This window comes from Neovison vison, chromosome 9, assembly GCF_020171115.1.
Source record: "Neovison vison isolate M4711 chromosome 9, ASM_NN_V1, whole genome shotgun sequence".
Lineage (NCBI taxonomy): Eukaryota > Metazoa > Chordata > Mammalia > Carnivora > Mustelidae > Neogale > Neogale vison.
The window spans coordinates 48,903,693-48,911,784 of record NC_058099.1 but is presented as its reverse complement, the minus strand read 5'-3'; the positions used below and the strand labels follow the sequence as shown (position 1 = coordinate 48,911,784).

The 8,092-nt window shown below is 43.1% G+C and overlaps 1 non-coding gene across 1 annotated transcript; it reads left to right on the top strand.

Moving 5' to 3' along the window:
* Positions 1-6,518: 6,518 nt before the first annotated feature.
* LOC122917913 lies at positions 6,519-6,653 on the top strand. The gene has a single exon (XR_006386526.1). It is a non-coding gene; the product is annotated as a small nucleolar RNA SNORA70 (small nucleolar RNA).
* Positions 6,654-8,092: the final 1,439 nt, after the last annotated feature.

The window sequence follows — 8,092 nt, the reverse complement described above, 5'->3', positions numbered from 1 at the left end:
TTTTTTGTCTGAAAAATGAGGATAAAATAGTTGTTTTGTCTACTTCATGGAGAGGTCTCTTGGAACATCAAATAATCCTTATTCTCATTGGCTTTATAAGGCCCTAGAGACATCAGATAAGTGTGTGAAATAAAAGGAAATGTGGGTGAAAATACTTTGTCAAGGTTAAAGGGGCACACGGGTGTAGACATTACTGCTTATGACTTTCTAATAGAAATATAGGCTAAAATATCATCATTTTCATGTTCAGTGAAAATCAACCAGCAGTTTCTAGGCTCTGCTTTTATATGTGAGCCTTTGGGAAGGAATGGTAAGCCCTACACGTTCACCTTAAGCCTGGAAAGGCAATTTTTGTGTGGTGAACTCCCTACCTTCAAAGCAAAGGTGTGTGGCAAAGAATTAGAAGCCAGAAGCCAGAATCCTTTCCTGTGGCTCTTTTCCCCTAAGACTCACACTTCGATTCTTGCTAATCTGCCTCTCATTGGAAATGTGTACGGGAAAAAATGTGGGTCCCCTAGCTTAGGGCTGGAGATAATTGGCAGAACGTAAGAGGAGAGTCAGAGATCAGGGGAGGGTATGGAAGGGAAAAAGAGGGACCTGGGAATTGGAGAGAAGAAAAGACAATGTACGAGGAAAATCAATCCTCCTGATTGCGGCATGTAGAGAGAAGGGACTAAGCTATAAAAATGGAAAGTGGGGACCTCAGATTCAATCAATCAGATGCCATGTGGACATAGCTTTAAAAAATGAGGCTATTATCGCTCAAGTTCATTTGACAGAGCTTACATGTACGAGTTCAGTGATGATCACTCTTGTCCACAATCATAAAATAAGGTGCCAAAGTGATTTATCACTCTGCTCTTCTAATACACCCCAACTTTAAGAAGAATCTATAAATTTGGATTTCACCTTTAAAAACTCTCCTGTTATGGTCAATGAGTCCAGTCTCTGGCACACAGTAGGCATTCCGTAAGTATTTGCTAAATAAATGAACTGAAAGGATGCAGACCTACTGATGTTAACTTGTTGTCATGGGGTTGGAGGCCTCAAGCCTGCAAAAGAATACATTTCCCTCCTTACCCTTTTATTTCCTTAAATGTGAGACTCGGAGTTAACGATTCCTCCAGTTTATGTAGGTGACTTAATAGCTGGTGCTCATTTAATGATTGTTGTGTCAGGCGCTATGCTGAGAAGTTCCTGTTATCTCAGTCAATCAACATACATGAGCATGTAATTACCCAACTTTAAAGATGGGAAAAGTAAAATTCAGAGAGTCTACCTTCAGAAAGGTCATGTCACTCGGCAAAGGTCACACAGCTGGTACGTTGAGATCAAGTTAACCGATTGCATATAGTTGTTTTTGATAATTTTGTTTGAGTAGAAAGGGCACCAGGAAGTGGATCAAGAATTGTAATCACCCTTTCCTATGTCTTAGGGCCAGAGGAAGGTGTGTACAAAGGGTAAGCTGTCATTAAAACCTGAACACTTGGGGCGCCTGGGTGGCTCAGTGGGTTAATGCCTCTGCCTTCGGCTCAGGTCATGATCCTAGGGTTCTGGGATCGAGCCTCGCGTTGGGCTCTCTGCTCCGCAGGGAACCTGCTTTCTCCCCTCTCTCTCTCTGCCTGCTTCTCTGCCTACTTGTGATTTCTCTCTGCCAAATAAATAAAATCTTTAAAAAAAAACACAAAAAACCTGAACACTTACCTATTGGCAGTGACCTTAAGAATAGATGGAGGAGTGGCTCCTGGGTGGCTCAGTGGGTTAAGCGTCTGACTTCTCCTGGGCTCGTGATCTCAGGGTCCTGGGATTGAGCCCTGTGTCAGGACCTCTGCTCAACAGGGAGCCTGCTTCTCCCTCTGCCTCTCTCCCTGCTTGTGCTCTTGCTTTCTCGAAAAAAAAAAAAATAAGTAAAATCTTAAAAAAAAGGGGGGGGGATGGTGTGTGTGACTAGGGCAGAGGCTTTCCAATACTTTTGATGCAACTAAAGTCAGACATGCACACACACTCATAATCATACACACAGTCATACATAGGCACAAACACACACACACACACGCATAAGTACATAACTGAAATAAAACTTTCATTTAGCAATGCTTACTGTTACTATGCGTGAGGCATACTAATATTTTCATTCCTTTTTCTTCTCCTTTCTCCTTCCAGTATTGTTTTGAGTATAGTTGGCAAACAATGTTGCATTAGTTTCATGTGTACAAACACTCTGTTCACTATGCAGGGCTCACCCTCGGTCACCATGCAACACCATCACAGCACCACTGACTCTGTTCCCCAGGCTGTAACTTTTATCCCTGTGACAGACATAGTCCTCCCATAACTGGAAGCCTGTGTCCCCCACTCCCCTTCATCTATTTTTTCCCATCTCTGCCCTCCCCTAGTTGCCTCCCCTCTGGCAACCGTCAGTTTGTTCTCTGTGTTTATGCGTCTGATCTGCTTCTTCCTTGTGTATTCATTTGTTTTGTTTTTTAGATTCCACATAATGAGCGAAATCCTATGGTATTTATCTCTGTCTGATTTATTTCACTTAGCATTATACTGTCTAGGCCTGTGTATGTTGTTGCAAGTGACAAGATTTCATTCTTTTTATGGCTGCATAATATTCCTCTGTGTGTGTGTGTACCACAGCTTCTTTATCCATTCATCTGCCAGTGGACACTTGAGTTGCTTCCATATCTTAGCTATTGTAGATAATGCTGCAATAAACGGGGGTGCATAGATCTTTTCAGATTAATGTTTTTGTTTTCTTTGGGTAAATGCCCCATAGGGGAATTACCAGATAATAAGGGTACTTCTATTTTTTTTTAAGATTTTATGTATTTTTTGAAAGAGAGAGAGAGAAAACCCAAGTAGGGGGAGTGGAAGACGGAGAGGGAGAAGCAGGCCACCTGCTGAGCATGGAGCCTGACATGGGGCTTGATCCCAGGACCCTGAGATCATGACCTGAGCCCCAGGCAGACGCTTAACCAGCTGAGCCACCCAGGCACCCTGATACATCTATTTTTAAAATTTTAAGGAAACTTCATTCTGTTTTACTTTCTTACACTATATACAAAAATAAACTCAAAATGGATGAAAGACCTAAATGTGAGTCCTGAAGTCATGAAACTCCTAGAAGAGAACACAGGAAGCAATTTCTTTGACATCAGCTATAGCAACATTTTTCCAGTTATGTCTCCTAAGGCAAGGGAAACAAAAGCAAGAATAAACTGTTGAGACTACATCACAATAAAAAGCTTCTGTACAGCAAAGGAAACTAGAGACAAAATAAAAAGCCTCTTGAATAGGAGAAGATATTTACAAAGATATATTCAATAAGGGGTTAATATCCAAAATACATAATTTACACAACTTAATGTAAAAAAAAAAACCCACACATAATCTGATTAGAAATGGACAGAGGACCTGAATAGACATTTTTCCAAAAAAGACATACAGGTGGCCAACAGACACATGGAAAGACACTCAACATCATGAGCCATCAGAGAAAATGATGAGATCTCACCGTACACATGTCACAATGGCTAGAATCAAAGACGAAGTATCACAAGTGTTGGTGAGGCTGTGAAGAAAGAGGAGCCCTTGTACATTCTTGGTGGGAATGCAAATTAGTGCAAGCCTGGTAAAGAGTATGGAGGTTCCTCAAAACATTAAAAATATCTACGTCCATATTTTCAGTGCTGGCTGGAACACAATGACTTCACTACACACTCGTAGGTTCTGATCTGCAGTTTGAAAACCACGGAGCTAGAAGGTGGGAAAGGTGATAGAAGGCGCACAGACTTGATTCACCCAGCAGTGGGGCTTGAATCCCAGGCTGCCGTTATGTTAACTGTGTGGGCTAAAGCAAGTGACCTCTTCTTTGAACTTGAGTTTCTCATCCACAAAATGGGGACAATAACCCTCAAAGTGTTATTGAGAATGGCAAGTGGTGAACATAGGCACCTACCCTCATACCTAGTATCTCACAGAAGTATGATGATACCAGTGTGATGAGGCATTCAAGAGTGAAGAGTGCCAGGGCGTCTGGGTGGCCCAGTTGGTCAAGTGTCCGATTCTTGATCTCAGCTCAGGTCTGGATCTCAGGGTCATGAGTTCAAGCCCTGCTTTGGGTTCCAGGATGGACGTAGAGCGTACCTTAAAAAAATAAAAATGGGGTTCTGACCCTGGCACTAGCCAGCTGTTTGAGCTTAGTTAGGCAATGTCTCTAAACTTCTAAATCATGTCATCCCTCTAAGCGTCACCTACTTACCTGTAAAAAAATGGAGAAATAGTAACACTTACCTCATATGATTTGTTCAAGAATTAGGTATAATAATGCATGTAAAGCCCTTACCACAATCCCTGGTGCCTAGGGAGTGCTCAATAAATTATTGGCTGTATTAGCTGGTCAACAAATAGATTATTGTCCTCAATCCCTCTAGACTAGGTTACAAGATTATTTTGATGAGACAAACTCGAGAGTGTGGTGTGTGTGTGTGTGTGTGTGTGTGTGTGTGTGTGTGTGAAAACTGCTGTTTACTCTGCTCATCAGTATTCTCTAGAGGCCAAATCAAACTTGGCTGCAGCAAAGGAAATCATTTTTGTAAAGAAAGGTTAGATCCAAATTGGATTCCTTCTCCTTGTTCTCCTTTGAAAGTATTTCCACAAAATCCAATCTTTGGCTTGACATTAAAGGCCTATTTTCAGTTTGAGTAGACTTTACCCAAAAAAATAAATAAAGGGGGGGGGAGGCGGAAAACATGACTCTACACACCAAGTAGTGGGGAGTGAATTTAACTTTTTTGAGTTCAGCTAAAGAATGTTATCGCATGGTCTCCTGCCTAAAGCCTTCCTTTTTCCTCACTTGTGTGAGGCGGCCTTTAAGATGGCCTCTAATGATGAAAACCTCATGGTATTCATGCTCTGTGTAAACACTCCTCTTGCTGAGTGTAGGTTCTACTAACTCACTGCTAACTAAGAAGATAAGGTAGAAATCACAATATATGGCTCAGAATAGGTCATAAAGGCAGTATAGCATTGCCTGTCTCTTCTGGATCCCTTGCTCTAGGAGAAGCCAGTCGCCATGTTGTGGTAGCACCATGGAGAGGCCCATGTGATGAGGAGGAAAAGCCCTCCTGTCAATAGGCACAGAGGTGAGACTGGAAGCCCCTTCAAATGACCATAGCATGGCCAGTAGTTTGACTATGACTTTACCAGAGGCCCTGAGCCCCAAAGCTGTTCCTGGCTTTAAGACTCTCGGAAACTGTGAGACGGTTAACTGTTGTTTCAGGCTGCTAAGTTTTGGGGAATTGGGTAGGTAGGAATAGATCATGAATACACTGCCCTTGAATCTTGCTTCCCACAGCATCTCAGTGTTTGGTCAGCTAGTTGTTTATTCATTCATTCATTCTCTCATTCATTCCGTGAAGGTTTATGAACTACTTGCTATGTGTCAGGCAGTGTAACTACCTTCAGATCCTTACTTTCAGGAGGCTACAGTCTCGTGGAAATACTATGGGCAGACTAACAGTGAAAATGCTGGATGCATGTGAAATGCCACCATGTGGTTTTGCTAGATAGAGGGCTTTCGGGACTCAGAGGAGGGAATGAGAACTTCCAGCTTGGCCAGAGGAAAGGGGGATATAGGTAGGAGATGGCACTTGACCTAAGCCTTGATACCAAGGTGTGAGGGCTTTGTCATGTGTTAACTTGGCTAGGCTGACCTACATTCCCCAGAATCTTCATTCTTCTGTGTTTCTGTTTAGGGTGAGGCACAAGGGAGATTCTCCCTTATGGCAGAAGGGAAGCAGCAGCCATTTTGTAGTGCACACACGTCATTGCTGATCTGCTAACTTAGCTTGTTGGTGTGAAGCAGCAGCCAAGCCTGTGATCACTCTACTTTGCCCTGCATTCTCCTTTAGCTTTTCTGACTTCTGGTGCAGCCATGTACTAAGCTTAGCTCTGTGATAAAGGGCTTTGGCTTCTGAGGAATACTCTCTTCACCAAGGTGAGAGGCAAGAACAGACAAGGTTTTGATCGTTCCTTGTGCCTGTGCCGCCAGCCTTCCCGATGGCCAGCCACATGGATTTAAGCTTCAGTCTCAGACGACAGCCTTCTAGAGAATGCCTCACCAACCCCCAGAAGCTAGTTCCCTGTGCCAACCTGAGGTACAAGGTGAATCGGTGAAAAGAGATCATTCAAGGCAGAAGGAACTGTGTGAACAAAAGCAAGGAAGGGAAAATGTAGGTCTACTAGAGTTCTTAACCACTGGCTCACCCTTGGTACTGACTCATCAGAATAAATGCTGGTCCCAGCACAGACCAGCCAGAAGGAATAGTGGCACCAGCACCAGCCAATCAGAACAGATTCTGGCTGTGGTGCCCAGCAGGGTCTTTAAGGCTTCTGACTCTTCCCCTTTAGTTACTGAATTATGGAGACTAAGGAGATGTCTGAGTGGATTTTGAGGTGGTTAAAAGCATTTGGGCCATCAAAGATCTGACTATTTCCCAGTTGGAAGAAAAATGTTCTCTATTTTAATAGCTTGTACTCTTTCCCCACGGGGGCCCAGTGTACAATGGCTGCACACAGTAGCTTCCTTGATAGTGTATGCAGCCTGCTGATTGAATGGGCTGTCCCAAGGAACCCTGGAGATAGCCTTTCCAGACATTGATGTTGGACCCCATACTCCAGGCTAGTCTCCAAATAGGTATGTGGGGTGCCTTTAGAAAGCCCTAGGGCGCAGTGGCCAGGGTCCGTGTTGGCCAAGTCATCATACCCATCTGTACCCACCTACAGAACATGGAGCATGTGATTGAGGCTCTCTGTAGGGCCAAGTTCAAGTTCCCTGATTGCCAAAAGATCCACATTTCCAAGAAGTGGGGCTTTCCTAAATTTAATGTGGATGAATTTGGAGACAAGGTGCCTGGAAGATGGCTTATCCCCAATGGCTGTGGGGTCAAATGTATCCTGAGTCATGACCTTCTGGACAAATGACAGGCTCTGCACTCATGGGAATATCAGCACTACTCCCTTCTTATTTGTACCCACCGATAAATCCTACTTCCTGTCAAAAAAATTTTTAACGACTTGTACAGTCATATTGATGCATTCCAGCTGACTTCCAGCTCTCAAGGAAATAATGCCAGGGGAAGGTGATGAAGAGCAAATTGTTGAGTATGACTGGAACATTGGCTGACTTTGTGGTCATAGTTTTAAACCCAGTTACTCAAGTCAGTGAAATTGATTTAACCTGTTGTGTCTGGTGTGACTATAGTCTAAACAGCTATTAAAATGGTTCCATGGAGGAATGCAACTTAATCCAGTCAAAGAAGACCAGGACCCTATCCCTTTACTGAATGAAGGATCAGAAAACAGGAATTTTAGCCTCTGCTCTGCTGCTGACACACTGTAATCCGGCAAATGACTTACCACAACTTCTCCTGAACCAGAAAGTGGCCACTTGACTTGGGCTTTTCACTCTGCAGTTTTCTGGAGACCTGGAATGCTTGCTTGTCCATTCCTTAAAACTTTACCCACTAGTCCCTTCAATTCTGGAGTCCAGACAAAAAGCTTGTTTTGTATTTCCCTGCCTCACCACATCATTTTTTTTCTGGCAATTCCTTGGTATGAGTTGACCCATTATTGCCTTTTTCTCTCTAGATAGCCTCACCAGTGTAAGTTTATATCCCTCCTTTTGAGAGACTTGATTGCTCAGCAAATTATTTACCAGGTACTCCTTTCATACTTCATAAGGCCCCCTGGCACTCAGAAATCTGTATACAGCAGGTGCCCATTAAATACGTAAATGTTCCTGTGTCATTTTGGTAAATTCTCTGTTTCCAAAGGGAAGTCGAGCAGGACATTCTAAACTAAAATATTTCAGGGTTTTGGGTTGTGTATAGCTCTGCATTGTCCCTGCCTCCCTTCTGCTAGCATGAATAATTAAGAATAAAGTTGGACCCCTGTGTGTGCATGCCAATAGTAGTATTTGTGTGCATGTAGTAACGGTGTATAAATTAACTTTTTTTGCTTCAAATGAAAAGGCAGCCTTGTTCGATGATTAAGAATAAACTCAAAGGGGGCGCCTGGGTGGCTC